General features: G+C 34.4%; 1 protein-coding gene across 3 annotated transcripts in view; it reads left to right on the forward strand.

The window, feature by feature from the left end:
• Positions 1–921: 921 nt before the first annotated feature.
• LOC144962859 (NACHT and WD repeat domain-containing protein 2-like) overlaps positions 922–5000 on the forward strand; it is a 32205-nt gene continuing 28126 nt past the window's right edge. The window contains exon 1 of one of the 3 annotated variants that reach the window (XM_078896207.1): positions 922–1039. The gene's annotated coding sequence lies outside the window, so the exon portion shown is untranslated. Of the gene's footprint in view, positions 1160–4034; positions 4200–5000 lie in introns of those variants that run through there. The other 2 variants (XM_078896208.1, XM_078896209.1) reach the window with 2 other exon arrangements.

Consider the following 5000-nt stretch of genomic DNA (forward strand, 5'->3'; position numbering starts at 1 on the left):
CAGTCCTGTCCTTAGATTCAACAAAGCCCTTGAAAGGGAATATTAAGCAGTATGTAATAAGTAAAAACTCTGACTGAGACAGAGAAAGAAGAAAGGGAGAGAGAGAGAGAGAGAGAGAGAGAGAGAGAGAGAGAGAGAGGAGAGAGAGAGAGAGAGGAGGAAGAGAGAGTGTATACGTGTGTGTGTGTGTGTTTGTGTGTGTTAACGTGTGTGTGAATGTTTATTTGTGCGAGAGCACTCAATTAAATTATAATGACATCAATTGTAAATTTATGCGTGGCATGAACGGTGACAGAGAGATGGGATTTCATCTTGTAACAAAAGCCAAGAAATGTTGAACAGGGTCAGTGCCTAATAGGTGACAAAACTCTGCTCTGCGTTTGTTTTTTTTTTCGTGTAAGGCACTCTACACAAGACCACTAGGCTCAGTTCTGATTTAATTTCTCACAATGACGGGTATAATTGTGAGAGTGAAATACTAAAAGGTCACATAACAGGTATATATATATATATATATATATATATATATATATATATATATATATATATATATATATTATATGTGTGTGTATGTGAGAGAGAGTGTATGTGTGTGTTTATCTAATTTTAAACTGATTTTGGATACATTTGTTGAGCTTTGCCACTAATATATGACTTATCAAGGGGTTATGGTTTATTAAGCATATTCTTCTTATCGATCTCTCAATAACCCACTTCTTTGTAACAATCAGAGCTTATTTGATAAGATTGAAGAGGAAGAAAGAGAAGATTGTGCATTTTAACAATACCCAGACACCACCCAGGCCCTGTAATGATTAAATAGATCGAGCAATTATGCTATTCTTTGGTAGGCAAACAGGAGAGAGAGAGAGAGAGAGAGAGAGAGAGAGAGAGAGAGAGAGGGGAGAGAGAGAGAGAGAGAGAGAGAGAGAGAGAGAGAGAGGGCAGTAGGCAATGCCTCTGTGTGTTTATTGAGTCAGATCAGGTCGGGGTGGCTGTATCGTAAAGAGTTGGATACTGGCGTGGTGTTCCTGTTTCGGTAAGATATTGAACACTTTCTGAACAACTTAAATAATATGATTTAATGCATTACTTGTTCAGTGTGGAATTCTTATGATTACCTTTACTATGATTTTATTTGATTCGTTGAGAGTTTTCTGTAAGTTTCCTTTTTTTTAATCATTTGAAAAACTTTTAAACAATATTCTATCATTCTTGTTATATCAGACATTTTGTTGTTATTCCAGCGTAAGTTTCTCATTTTAATATTAACTAACGTGTAAAGCAAATACAAATGTATACTTTTCAGTATAATTCAAATTTTTGATTCAGCCAATAACATTCTTTTTTTTTTTAATTTCAAGCAAAGTGACTTTAAATTCTTGGTGCAAAATTTAAGTTATAATTAATGAGAAGGGTTCCTCCAATCTTTTATAGGATTGAGTCATAATAAATAACTTGAATTCAAAGGTGTGCAAAGTTGATGAATTGTTGCGGACATAATAAATAACAGGTAAATGATAAGATGGCTTACTGAAACCTTCATATTACATTACAAACAAGTTTGAAATAAAAATATATAACAAGATGGAAATAAAATATATCTAATTTTACCTCCGGTTGAAGTTTATATTCTAATTCAATGAATGAGAAGGCATGGTATGTGTTAAGTGCATCCTGCATGTATGTATGTACTTGTATATATGTATGTATGTATGTTTATATGTATGTATGTATGTATGTATGTATGTATGTATGTATGTATGTATGTTTATATGTATGTATGTATGTATGTATGTATGTATGTATGTATGTATGTATGTATGTATGTATGTATGTGTGTGTGTTGTGTGTACCTGGCTTTGTATATGTGATATCAGTGTCACGGACAGTGACAGATAATATCACTACATTGCTTATCTCGCCAGTACGAGACACCTGTCAGTGGATAAAACCAATGACAGTGAAACTTCCAAGCTTGTCTTTGCGATTTTATTGGAGGCTTTTATTCCATAGCAACACTGCCGTGCTCAGACAAACAACTTTTTTCCACTTTCACCAAAACACTTTTATTCTAAATATCGATCGATAAAAAGCCCTCCATTAGTGAAGAAGTTTTTCAAAACCCGACTATTTTAATGCAGTTCTCAATAAAATCAAAATCAGCATGCTAAACAATCTGATCAGTATCTGAACCAAATAAATGATTCGAAATGTTTTCAAAGTAAAAAGATGTTTCTAGATAGTTAGCTATGTCTTTGAAGAAATGTTTTTACGTACAGACACATTGCAAATATTGACTGGAATTGCAAATACCCCACCGCGTCATGACAAACGGGCAATCAATGCACTATCTAATATTATTTTGCAATTAGTTATAACAATCTTATACAATTATTCATTTTTAAGCATTCTTCTGAAATGGTCCGCTAGATCTATCTAACTACAATGGAAGCCTCCGAGATTTTGATTTAATTTTTTTTAATGAGCTTTATATAGCGCAATATCCACTAAATGTGCTCAAAGCGCTTTACAAGGGATCGCTGATTAACAGCAGAACGGGACATGCCACCTGTTAGGCGATATTACAATTTTACAAATAAACTAGATTATAATCAAGCAACACAAAAAAGACATGCAAAGGTCAATTTGCCACAGCCACAGAAGTAAACTACAATTGCCTTTGTCTCTACAACAATAATCATAGATTGATTTGATATCTCCGAAAGGCAGGTTGTAAATATAGCACAATTTTGTAAAAACATGTGGAACGAAAGACAGTTGAAACTATTTTGCTAATACTGCAGTTGCTCTTACAGCAATCTAACGAAGCATTCTCACTTTCCCAATTAGATCGAAAGCAATATATATATATATATATATATATATATATATATATATATATATATATATATATATATATATATATATGTGTGTGTGTGTGTGTGTGTGTGTGTGTGTGTAATGACCAATCACATCAAAATAATTTAAATTTAATGTCGGTATGGACAAGATTCTTGCCTCGGCGTTATGGCTGGGATGAGACGTTTTGCAAACTTTCAATTGAACAAAACCCGACAATATGTAATGAAGGATATTGTAAGAATACTCTGTAAAAAAGGGGCTCCAATAGTACACTTTTACAGTATTAAAGGAAATTTGGTTTCACGTGGCCGGCTTGTGTAAAACATTGAGCTTTATGAAGCGCACTCATAAGGATGAAACCTTGCAAATGCTCGTTACAAAATTGTATTATTTATTAATTAATTTCAGATCAATGTTTTTCAAAAATAGTTTCTGATCGTGCTATTAAATGTTTCTTTTTTCTGCTTTACGTATGACGATAATTCTCCAATAGGCTTTTCCAAAAATAGGGATTTGCACTGTACGATAAATATTTAGCCGTTCAACTACAGTTTATGGAAAGACACGTATAATAAAACTTGGCCAGAAAACTCGTCTTTCAATTATCGATCAATTTAAATGACACCCCCATCTTAGCTAAATTTATCAAACCTGAGACCGCTCGAGGTGCATGAATTCATACATACACACATACCTACATACCTATATACAAACATACATACATACATACATGCATACATACCAACATACATAAAAACATACAAACATACATACATACATACATATATAGTATTATTATTATTATTATTATTATTATTAGTAGTAGTAGTAGTAGTAGTAGTAGTAGTAGTAGTAGTAGTAGTAGTAGTAGTAGTAGTAGTAGTAGTAGTAGTAGTAGTAGTAGTAGTAGTAGTAGTAGTACTAGTAGTAGTTGTAGTAGTTGTTGTTGTTGTAGTAGTAGTAGTAGTAGTAGTAGTAGTAGTAGTAGTAGTAGTAGTAGTAGTAGTAGTAGTAGTAGTAGTAGTGTAGTAGTAGTGGCAATGGCAGAACATAACATCGTGGAAGTGCTAATTGATTTGTTGGCGCCAGTCTTAGTGTTTGAAGGACATGGTAGTTAGAGACGGGTACCCAGGCCTGTTTAGGGAATGGGGAGTAAACAATGCGTAACTGGGGTCCATTGAAGCGAGGATCAAATAACGGATTTGGGGTCGGCTCGTGTTCTGGTGAGACTGTACCATTGTTACAGGATTAAAAACACATTCGATGACCGTCAATAACAGTTCTAATTCTTGGGTTCTGTTGAGATTTATTGGATTATAAACAACAATAACTTGGTAAGAGACTCGTGTAGATTTCTTTAAGAGCTACATTTCTTTATAGAGTAAGGCGAACACTAAAATTATCAAAACTCAAACGAGGAATCATAAAAGATCGGGTCATTTATGCTCTAGAGGAGATCTGAAGATTTAGTAAAGACTTATTATCTTTTATTGATCTAACCTGCGAAATAAATACTCTCTCTCTCTCTCTCTCTCTCTCTCTCTCTCTCTCTCTCTCTCTCTCTCTCTCTCTCTCTCTCTCTCTTTCTTTCTTTCTTTCTTTCTTTCTTTCTTTTTTTCTTTCTTTATTTCTTTTTTCTTACTCTCATTCTCTCTATCTTTCTTTCTCTTATTTTTCTCTCTCTATGACTCTATCATTCTATCTACAACATATTGAGATTTTATATGGCGCAATATCCACCAAACGTGCTCAAAGCGCTTCACAAGGGATACTTGACCAACAGCAATACTTAACATGTAGGACGGGGCATGACGCCTGTTAGGCCATATTACATATTTTTCGGACAGAGACAGCGCTGTTAACGGTCAGGTACTCATTTTACACCTTAATGCGGTGAGAGAATGCGAGTGAAGAGCTTTTTCCAAGGACGCACCAATGCGCCGAGCGAGGCTCGAACCCAGGATCTTCCGATCCAAAAGCAAGTACTATACCACAAGACCACATAGGCGCACAATCTATCTATTTATCTATCTATCTATCTAATAATCCACGAATTATAAAATATATGTATCTATTCATCTACCAATTTAAAGCTCCTCTCTCTCTCTCTCTCTCTCTCTCTCTCTCTCTCTCTC

This window comes from Berghia stephanieae, chromosome 1 (assembly GCF_034508935.2).
Source record: "Berghia stephanieae isolate SIO BIC M18660-M18661 chromosome 1, UCSD_Bste_1.3, whole genome shotgun sequence".
NCBI classification, from domain to species: Eukaryota; Metazoa; Mollusca; class Gastropoda; order Nudibranchia; family Aeolidiidae; genus Berghia; species Berghia stephanieae.